We start from the raw sequence: 12183 nt of genomic DNA on the forward strand, positions 1-12183 counted from the left end.
AAGTATTCAAAACAAACCTCTTAGTAACATTGTTTTTTAAAGCCCAGTTAACTTATCAGGAGGAGTTCAGGACATAGGTGTCTACACTGACTACAAGTTTCTAATCTAAAACAAGTGACCATACTGACCATGATACCAAAAAACCCCCCCAAAACAAGAAATTCAACAACTAATATAAATCTGATGTCTAAAATCATCCAGAATAATACAATTGCCCTTGACTATTTTCAGGCTAGCCAAGAGAGCCATACAATAGCTAATATATCTTGTACCCATCAAAAAAAAAAAAGATGAAATGATTAGTCATTTTTTTAAAAGGCTGTTTGGTTAACTAAGGTTGATCAAACTGATCCTTGATATTTAGTCTCCTGATTAGGTACAGGCTACCTAAAAAATTAAATACAAAATAGTTTCCAAATGTCTCATGATATAAAATTGTCCTCATTATGCCATTCTCCACAATCTGCCAGAGGTTTAAATGTTACTACATGGCTATCCAGAGCTGACATTCAACTAATAATGCTGCATCAAAAAGAGCCAAATCCCTCTTGGTCAATTCCTCTCATTTAAGAGCAGAATTTTGACCAAAAGCACTTTGAGGGTGAGGATAGTCAAGAAATTCTGATGTAGGATATGGTGCAATCTTGGTGTAATTAAGGTGTAGGTAGCAATGTAATACAATGCCAGATACTACACATAGTAAGCCAGCTGGTCATACATAATGTATACTTCACATTGAGTATCTAAACTCTTGACGTTTCTTAGAGGATCCAACCCTAACCCTAAAAACATATTATCTTCCCTGAACTTGATACGGCAGTTTTAAAAACATAGCTTCCAAATTCTTTGCCACTTCTCCCTTTGAGAGGTAGAGTCTATGTCCCTTTCCTTGAATCTAGGCTCTGTGGCCAATAGAATACAGCTTGGGTGATGCTGGAATAATTTCCAGGCTCAAGTCTTAAGAAACTGGTAGTTTTCACTTCCTGTCTCTTGAGATAATCACTCTTAGAACTGAGTTCCATGCCCATACTTATGATACTGATGACCATTTAGGTTCTTTCTGGTTTGATGGTTTGTTTTCCCAACACTCTCCCAAATACATACATAAAATGTAAAATTTATATCAATATTATAAATGTGTATAAAAATAAAACACATATATATTTTAGAAGTGAAATTTCTGGGTCGAAATATATATTTAAAATGTAATATATTACCAAATAGTCCTCCAAAAAGTTTTGTACTAATGTATACTGTTTAGCTGTGATTAATTGGATTTGCTTGCCCTCATCTACCCTTCGTATTTCAAACTTGTCAGTCTACACCAGTATGAAAGCACAAATATGTGATGTTATTTTAATTGTAATCTATTAATGATAAAAGCATATGTGCATGTTTATGATATCAATTTTTAAAAATTTTAGTTCTTCCTTCCTCTGACTTGAGGCTGAAGCTCTCAAAAACAAAAAAAAGTTACTTATAACATATTATTATATGATTGTTGTTCACTATTGCCAACAAAAAAAAATGTCACTCACCATCTGGTTCTACAAGAATGAAGTTCACTAGCCACTGTAGTCACTAACCTTTAACACACCCTGAAAGGAATTCAGGGTGGAGATCAGAAATGAGGCACTCTATGCTCTGGGAAAACTGGCAGAACAGGCCTTCTCATAGTGAAATATTTTCAGGAGAAAATTTTATGAACCAAATTTCTTGCACCTTCACTTACCTAGAAAAGCACTAAAATCATTAACGGAGACATCTGCTCCTTGTGACTAGCAGCAATCTTCTACTGAGATGTGTGCTTGATTGCATATACCTCTTTGCCAAAATCACACATGTACTGACCTCCCCACCTTACCTCTTCTGAGTGCTTCCTCAGAACTCTCTGAAGGGCTGTCTCCCGGGCTATAGTCTATAGTCTTCAGTAACTCCCCAAATATAACTGAACTCAGAGCTCTCACATTGTGCTTTGTTTTTCCTTTCAGTTGACACCATCAATCCATTTTTGTTCCTTTGCTGGTATCCTGTTTTTCCATTTGGAAGCTTGTGGAGTTTTCTTTTTTTTTTCAGAGTTCAGAATTTTCACCAGAATGTGTGAAGTTATGTGCATGTATGTTTTTCTGTTAATCTTATTCAACATTTATTAGGCCTTTTTGAAGAAAGTTCCAAATCTTTCATGAATTAAGGGAAATTTTCTTTTATAATATATTTGATTTTTCCTTTTTTTCTTTCCTCTTCATTAACTCCTCCTGGAAATCCTAGTAAACTTTTAGTTTGTTTACTGGACTTATCTCTTTAGTCTTCTCTTACAACTTTCCCTTTTCTGTTTTGCTTTATGTTATTATAAACTTCCAAACTAGGTCTGTCCAAAACAAATTGGAATTGTATAGTTAAAATTTGTGCATTTTGCCAGGGGTTAGGGAGAGGGAGGAATGAGAAAGGGGAGCACAGATAATGTTTAGCGAAGTGAAAATACTCTGTATGACACCATAGTGATAGTTATATGTCATTATGTATTTGTCCAAACCCACAGAATGTATGACATCAATGTAAACTATGAACTTTGGGTGATAATGATATGTCAGTGTAAGTTCATCAGCTATCACAAATGTACCACTCTGTGATGTTGATGATGGGGGAGGCTGTGCATGTGTGGGAACAAGGGGCATATGGGAAATCTCTGTACGTTCTGCTCAATTTTGCTGAGATAAAATAAGCCTATTTTTTTAAAAACCTGTGCATTTCAAAATAATGTAAATTTATCTCATGAGAAAAATGACTGTAAAAAACTATTTGCATGAGGGTTGGAAGTGATGAAGGTTTGATGAATTAAGAATGGCAGATTATCAACAACTATTGACGTTTGGTGATATTGGAGTTCATTATACCATTCTGTTTATTTCATACATGTTCAAAATTCTATGTAATGAAAAGTAAGAAGAAAAACAAAACAAAACAAAAGTTGGTTAACAGCCTTAGTAGTTCTGCTATTTGGTCTGTTTCAGAAAACAAAAACAAAAGCAGAGAGAGAGAGAGAATTTAACTGGAAGGATATTGATGGCTTCCCAGAATCAGTGGAAGCCTGGGAGACCTAGCTTAGCAAAAACACAGAAACCAATGCAGCTTAAGGCTTGACAGCAGGAGTTATAGCTATGGATTTATAGGAAAATTTTGAAAAAAAACTGCTCCAGGCCTGTGATCTCTGAGCTTCCAGCGTTTCCTGGGCTCTATTACAAAAATTAATACCACCATCTAGTGGCCTCTTCCTAAACCTGTGTGTAGTTGCAGATTTCTTGACTGCTTTTCCAGTTCACTATCATTCATATGCTAGTGGACTGGAATCTTCTATATATTCCTCAGAATTTTTTAATTGCTTTTTTCTTGGGGGGGTAAGGGGGATCAGGTTTACTGAGGTATAATTTATGTACAGTAAAACTTTAGTGTACAGTTCTATGAGTTTGGATAAATATAAACCATTTTCACAAATAGTTGTGTAACCACCACCACAATCAAGATATGGAATAGTTTCATCACTGCAAAAAATTCTTCTGTGCTCATTTGAAGCCAGCCTCTCCATCCAGCCCACAGTCCCTGGAAACCCCTGATATGTTTTTTTCTCCCTATAGTTTTATCTTTTCCAAAATGTCAAATAAATGGAATCGTACAATATGTAGCCTTTGAGTCTGGCCTCCTTCAGTCCACATAATGCATTGGGATTCATCCATGTTGCCGCCTGTATTGATAGTTCCTCCCTGAGTACCCCCCACCCCCCATTGTTTTTGGCTGAGTAGCCTTTCATTGTATGGATGTACCAACGTGTGTTTATCCATTCACCAGTTCAAGAACATTTGGACTATTTTCAGTTTTTGGAGATTATGAATAAAGTCACTATAAACACTTGCATATAGGTTTTTGTGTAAATAAAAGTTTCATTTCTCTTGGGCGCTTACCTAGGATAGGATTGCTGAGTTGTATGGTATATGTATATTTAACTTTATAAGAAACTGCCAAAGTATTTTCTAAAGTAGTTGTGCCATTTTGCACTCCTGCCAGAAACATTTTTCTCTGCTTATGACCTTCTACCTGTTTTTCCAATATTGCCACATTTTACTTAAAATTTTTTTCTTCTCTCATTTTATGGGATTTCAGACGGCTGGGAAAATGATACCAAAATATTTAAAATAGCATATCATGTTTAGTAACTATTTGTACTGCCTAATTTGTGAATTTTGTCTCTACCTTTCTCAATTGGGGTCTTGGTAATTTTTGTTTTTATTTATTATAATGTGCTACATATACTTTAGAGATTAACATACCTGTTCTTCTGCTGTTAAAGTTTCCCTATCTCTTGTCATGTTCCAATGTACATGGTTTTAAAAATTAGGACAGAGTATATAATGCTTTACTAAATCATTGGGTACCCACAATGTGCTAGGCAGTGGAATATAGTCTGAAAATAACTAACATTTTGTACAGTGTTTTATCATTTACAGAGTGCTTTCATATATATTATTTAATGCTATATAAGGAAATTAAAAGAGAAGAAACACAATTGAAACAGGAGGGAAGGGGGCAGGGTACAACATTTAAAAGAATGACATAGCCATTGAGGATACAATATAAATTGATTAGAACCAACTAGGTCCAAGATGGCAGAAGATTCGCCTTCCAGTGGACCTTGAGCCTCATTATATGCTCATTGTAATGCATTAGCACATGCTAAATGACACACCCACCAGCGCCATGACAGTTCTGAGGCTGACCATAAAAGGCTAAAAGGCAGGCGGTGGCCCAAATCCAGGAAACCCCTGCCCCTACTCCAAAATAGTTGTAATAATCCGGCCACTCATTAGCCTATGAAATTACCCAGCCCATAAAAACTAACCACCCCATATTTCGGGTAAAAACTAACCACCCCATATTTCGGGGCCTCTCGCCTTCTGAGATGGCCCACATTCTGTCTCTGGAGTGTTTTACTTCCAGGGCCGCTGTTGCTTTTTGAGATGAGAGCATTCTGTCTATGGAATGTGTATCTCTCTAAATAAATCCCTTCTTACTCATTACTTTGTCTCTCGCCGAATTCCTTCTGTGCTGAGACATAAAGAACCTGAGCTTTATGAAGTCCTGAGAGACCAGGTGTGCGATCTCAATTAAAAGACAGTGGGTTCAAGTCCCAATCTGGGTTTTGGCTGGGTTCGAGTCCCGTTTGAGTTGTACGATTTCACAATCACCCACAACCAAACATTCTTTTCATGTATATATTGTGGACAATTAAAGGGTACAGAGAAATGTCAAAATGAACCATAGAAGGACAGTCAAAAGATGTGTTGAATTGGCTAAGGAATGAAGAAAGTTGGAGAATGAGGTAACAAATGTGTGAGTGGGAGGCTGGCAAGTGGGAGGCTGGCAGTGGGAGGCTGGCAAGTGGGAGGCTGGCAAGAAAGGAAGGCCATTCAAAGAGTTTTGGGTAAACATTCCCTTGGGTATCTTTACAATATACTTTCACATTTTTAAATAGTCTTTTGAAATGCTGCTTACCTATCTTTTCCAACAAGTTTTTCCCAGAGAAGGAATTTTACTTTGGGCAACTAACACTGCCACTAGGGAAAGAAATCTTAGGTAAAATGGGGGTAGGTTTGAAAAGGCAGACTTTGTGAAGTTTCCCCTTTCAGGAAAAGCATCTACTCTTGTAACAGTCCCTAAGTAAATTTGGGCCACGCCGCTTTTTTTTAAGCCTCAGATTTGTGGTGTCTTGGTTGAATTGAGGCTCTGAATGTAGAGCTTATTACCAGGAAGATGCAGAAGTTTAAACACATCAAGCTATTGGTTACAAATTGAGCCCAAAATATATGCGAAACTGAGTCCCCTTAAAACTGAGCTCCCCTGCCAAATTTATGATTAACCTCTCTACCCAAAACTTGATTCCCTTTCTTGTCCCACTCCTGTCCCTCTCAGGATTGAGAAGTATCAAAGAAAAGGGGGGATTGAAACTGAGCAGGACCATGCAGGGCCCTCGCACGAAGGCCCCTCCTGTCCCCAGTTCTTTTTTGAAAAAAAGAAAAGGCTTTGGCCTCCTAGGCCTTCCCTGAGTTCCAAAGAGCAGACTCAAGCAATTAAAAGGAAGTGAAGGAAACAAAGGAAAAGCAGTTAAGAAACAATAGTTTAGTGATAAAACAGAGTCCCAGTTCCTTCTCAAGGGCTATACATAACAATCTGACACATTGCGGGCCTCTCACTGCTGTGGCCTCTTCCGGTGCGGAGCACAGGCTCCGGACGCACAGGCTCAGCGGCCATGGCTCATGGGCCCAGCCGCTCCGCGGCAAGTGGGATCCTCCCGGACCGGGGTACGAATCCGTGTCCCCTGCATCTGCAGGCGGACTCTCAACCACTGCGCCACCAGGGAAGCCCTGACACATATTTTGAGTTGTTTTTCAGGAACTAAGACCACCACCCAGGCAAAGGATGGTGGTTACCTTCTGAGCACAAGCACTAGGCCCCAGACTGGTTGGAACCAGAAGGTTGGTGACTGAGATTCCTGAAACACCACCCTGTTACTTCACCACCAACCAATCAGAGGAAAGGCAGGTACCCTGCAGTCCTCATCCCAAATGTTGCCTTTAATAACCCTATCCTGGGGCTTCTCTGGTAGCACAGTGGTTGAGAGTCTGCCTGCCAATGCAGGGGACACGGGTTCGAGCCCTGGTCTGGGAAGATCCCATGTGCTGCGGAGCAACTGGGCCCGTGAGCCACAACTACTGAGCCTGCGCGTCTGGAGCTTGGGCTCCGCAACAGGGGAGGCTGCGACAGTGAGAGGCCCGCGCACCGCGATGAAGGGTGGCCCCTGCTCGCCGCAACTAGAGAAAGCCTACATACAGAAATGAAGACCCAACACACCCAAAAATAAATAAATAAATAAAAATTAAAAAAAAAAAATAACCCTATCCTGAAAGCCATAGGGAAGTTCAGGGTTTTTGAGCATGAGCTGCCCGTTTTCCTCACATGGCACCTACAATAAACACTGTACTTTCCTTCACTACAACCTGGTGTCAGTAAATTGCCCTTACTGTGCGGCAGGTGAGTGGACCCAAGTTCAGTTCAGTAACATATGCACTTGTATAAGTATTATGATTCCTATTGCCAGAATACTAAATTCATGGACATTATGTAAAAAGTGATTTTGACATATGAAAACAGCTTAAAGTCCTAAATTTAAAAATTCCATGTAGGGACTTCCCTGGTTGTCCAGTGGGTAGGACTCTGTGCTCCCAATGCAGGGGGTCCAGATTCAATCCCTGGTCAGGGAACTAGATCCCGCATGCATGCCACAACTAAAAGTCCTCATTCCACAACCAAGGAGTCTGCATGCCACAACTAAGAAGTCTGCATGCTGCAACAAAGATCCCACGTGCTGCAACTAAGACCCAGCGCAGCCAAAATAAATAAATAAATATTTTAAAATTCCATGTAAAGTGTTATCATTACTTATACAAGAACAGAAAACATACTACATTTCAAAACCTGAAGAGCTTCATTTTCTTCACCCTCACTGTGAGCTATTTTATGAGTTACCATGTTTCATGCTTATATTTTCAGTTTTTAATATATGAACATGCCAATAGCAGCATTATTCACAATAGCCAAGATGTGGAAGCAACCCAAATGCCCATAGACAGTTAAAATGGATAAACGTATGTATATATATTTCATATAAAATAGAATTTTATTCAGTATTAAAAAGGAAGGCAATCCTTTCACATGTTACAACCTGGTTGAAACTTGAGGACATTATGCTAAGTGAAATAAACCAGTCACAAAAAGACAAATACTGTATGATTTGAGGTATTTAAAGTAGTCACATTCATAGAAACAGAAAATGGAATGGTGGTTATCAGAGGCTGAGTGGAGGAGGAAATGGGATGTGTTTTTTGCAGAATGAAAAAGTTATGGAGGTTTGTTGCACAACAATGTTAATATACGTAGCACTATTGAACTGTACACTTACGAATGGTTAAGATGGTAAATTTTATGTTGTGTATTTTTTTTACCACAATTAAATATATAAACACCCAGTGAATTTGTGCCATGAATTTTGTTAAGGATAACCAATTCAAAAAAATTCATCAAAATCATGGCACTGCAAACAGATGAAAGAAACAGTGGTTAACAGGGCCATTACTCTGCTTTAAAATGTGCCCAGTAATTCATGTGGCTTTAAAGATTGTTTGGCAATGTATATTTTGAATATTTAATAAACAATAAAAGGCTAGAGCCAGTCGGCCTGGTTTGAATCTCAGTTCTGTGGTTTACTGTCTATATAACCTTAAGTTAGTCTCTCTCTCTGTCTTCTCAATCATAAAAGGGCAATGAGAAGATAATGTACCCATCTCATAGGACTGTTATGAGGATTAAATGAGTTGACATATGTAAGGAATTTAGAATAGGGCCTTGGCATATAAAGTGCTATGTAAGATTTACTACTACTACTACTGTTAAGCGTTTTCTTCATCACCAGTTTTAGAAATTTGTCAAAGGCAAGACACCAAAAATTGCATTCCTCCCTTTCCTAGAGATGATGAAGGGACAGGATTTGGCTGACTCAGTTCTCACCAGGAGGATGTCAGTTTGGCTCTAAGAGAAGGTGACCAAAATTTGAAAGAACAGTTGAGACAGAGGGCATAGCAGAGATAATCAATAAAAATATAATTATGATAATAACATTCAATGATCTGCTTTAATAAAATGTGACATTCAAAAATATGATTGTATCATATATGGGTGGTTATTTCATTACACAATCATCTGTTGCTTTATGAAAGGATTAATCATATGATTTTTAAACAATTAGCTTTTATGGTGTGTCTTATTTTTATTTATTATTTCAAACTTATAACAAAGTTGCAATAAAGAGCTCCCATAAACCCTTCTCTTAGAGCATTCAAGGTTTGCCAACTGACCCAATAGTACCCTTTATAGCAAAAGTTTCAATCTAGGTGCATGTATTTCTCTCAGCTTCAATCTAGAACAGTTCCATATACTGACCTTCATTTTTTTAAGATTACTGTAGCTGATTGTATTTTCCAAGCATTGCACCACATTTGCAGTTCCACATGCTCTTCCAGAACCCTCTCCTTGAATCTGGACAGGCCTTGTGACTTATTCCATGAATAGAATGCAGAGAAGTAAACGGTGACTTCAAGGCTAGACAGAAAAGGCTGCACAGCTTCTACCTGGTTCTCACTAGTTCTTTCTCTGTCTTGCTCTTGTGTGTGTGTCTCTCTCACACACTCACACTCCCTGGAAGTCCTGAGCTGACCCATAGGAAATCCAGTTACTGTGAAGCTGTGGTAATGGAGAGACCACATAGAGACAGAGATACCAGATGGGCTGCAGCTGTTCCAGCTCTCAGTTGTTGAGTCTCCCTGTTCAGGTGTTAAGAGATGTGAGTGGGAAAGCCTTCACATGATTCTAGCTCCTAGCCACTCTAGCTGAGGTCTAGTGGAGCTGTGCTCTGCACTGTATTAGCTGACACATTAGGGCAAAGAACAGCTGCTCCTGCTGAACCTGTCCAAATTGTAGTAAAATGAATAATGCTGTTTTAAACCACTAGATTCAGGGGTGTTTGTTGCAAAGCAAGAGATAACTGGAAAAATTACAGACCTGTTATTTTTTTAAACGTGCCTCCATTTGGGTTAGCTTGATGTTTACTCAACCTTAGGTTATACATTTTAGGCAAGCAGTACTGAAGTAATACTATGGTTGCCTCATTGCATTCATCAGGTGACACATGTTGATGATTTTTTCCTAACTTCGACCACTTGAGTAACGAGGTATCCTCAAGTTTTTCCACTGTAAAGTTACTATTTTCCTTGTCTAATTATTATTTTGTAGGGAGATACTTTGAGACAATGTAAATAAAACCTGTTCTTGATCCTACTTTCATCCACGAATTTTACCATCCATTGATCAGTTTCTTGTCTGAATTATTTGTGTGATGGTTGCCAAATGATGACTTTCCTTTTTTTAAAATTAATTTTTATTTTATATTGGGGTATAGTTGATTTACAATGTTGTGTTAGTTTCAGGTGTACAGCAAAGTGATTCAGTTGTACATATACATATATCCATTCTTTCTCAGATTCTTTTCCCATATAGGTTATTACAGAACATTGAGTAGAGTTACCTGTGCTACAGTAGGTCCTTGTTGATTATCTATCTTACATAGTGTGTACAAATGATGATTTTCTAACTCAATTATTCCTTTGAACTTTATTAGTTGACTATTATACGGAACGGTTTTCTCTTCATTTAATCATTTATTTATATCATCAGAGACTGATGGATTCCTAATTTAATCAGAGAGTACAATCTGTTTACCATCGCTATTTTGATATATTGTTCCAGATTTGGCCAGTAAAATCTTTTCAAAGTGACTCTGTGTCCCTCTGAAATGTGCCCATCATTCTCTGAGCACTTCCTAACTTCCTGGCACAAAAAGATGTTCCTGGTCACCTTGTCCCTGCCTCAGTCCTGAGATCAGCCATTTCTCCAAGAAGTCCTGGTTCTTCTTGCTGGAGACCGGTATTTAGAAAACAGTATCTGGGTGCTAGGTTTGCTTGTTGCTACTGGATGTTACTGTTTCCAGGGCTTTTCTGTGGACAGAGACAAGTGAACAGGTAACACTGTAGAGGGTGGTGAGTAATGATGAAGGGGAAAGGATTATGGGGGCACAAAAGAGGAAGAGACATCTAACCCAAGACTTCGGGGTTGTGGGAAGGGGAACAGAAATATTCTAGATAAAAGACATTTCTGTGCAAAAGGCCCAAGTCAAGAGAGATCATGTCATATTTAAGGAATGAAAGAAGTTTAATATGGCTAGAGAGTAGAGTGAGGAGGGCAGTGGTAATAGCAGGCTACAAGGTAAAGTCAAATTTCCAAGTACCAAGTAAGCAATGTTAGAAGTTTTGGAGTTTATCCTGAGAGCAATGGGGACCCATTAAGAAGATTCTGGGCAAAGTATGTATGATCAACTTTAGAACAGTTGTCTTTAAGTTTTTTTTTTTTTCTAACCCACATACCATCCTAAAATGATTTTGAAAAACTATGTACTTCCTTCCACATTTTAAGTTGACATCTAATATTCTTCGTAAGTTTAAAAGTTAATTTTTTTGTTAATGGCAGATTTAAAATATTAAACATTTGAAAAAAATATTAAACATTTGAAAGATGAAATAAGATGACCATGGATTATACCTGAAATAAATATTTTATGATATGATACTCATCAAATCTGAAAAGTCACGTAAATTTTCTCTGTGGATTTTCTGAACTGTTTCTTTTAAAATGTATTGGTCCCAGAAACCACACAATTACATTTATAAGAATCAGCATCACTATTCTATGTTGCCTAAGTTGTTCTGAATTCAGGGCAATCTTCACCCTTAACCTTAATAATCATATAAAAATATTATAGGACAAAAAAAATATTATAGGACAGGTAACAGAAGGAAGACCTTACAGGTTTAAGATGCCTCAACTAATCATTAAAACACTTCCACTTCTGCCAGAATGGAGTAACGAACTGGATGCACCCTCCTGGAAACAACAATAACAGAAAACTCGGACAAAATATATGCAACAATGGTTGCAAGATACTGGATATCAAGCAACAAAGGTCAGATCCCTGAGAGACAGGAAGCAAAAAAGATGAGCCCTTCAATTGCCTCAGCTTACTGCCTTGAGAATCTCCAGATTAAAGAAATAAACTTAACCATATCAATAATCACATTAAATGTAAATGGTATAAACACTCCAATTAAAGCAAGATGTAATTATGTGCTGTCTACAAGGAACACTTTAAACATAAAGACACAAACAGGATAAAGGGTTGCAAAAGATGTATCATGCCAAGAACCAGTCAAGAAAGCAGGCATGCTGTTTTGGACACAGTAGATGTCAGAGTGAAGAATATTACTGGGGATCTAAAAAATATCATTTCATAACTATAAAGGGATCAATAATGATTCTAAACATTTATGATCCTAAAAACAGAGCTTCAAAATACACAAAGCAAAAACTGATAGAACTGTAAGGAGAAACTGATAAAATCACAATTACCGTTGGAAATTTTAGTGACCCTCTTTCAATAATTGATATATAAAATGAACAGGAATTTAACAA

The sequence above is a fragment of the Grampus griseus genome (genome assembly GCF_964374135.1).
Source record: "Grampus griseus genome assembly, chromosome: 5".
Lineage (NCBI taxonomy): Eukaryota > Metazoa > Chordata > Mammalia > Artiodactyla > Delphinidae > Grampus > Grampus griseus.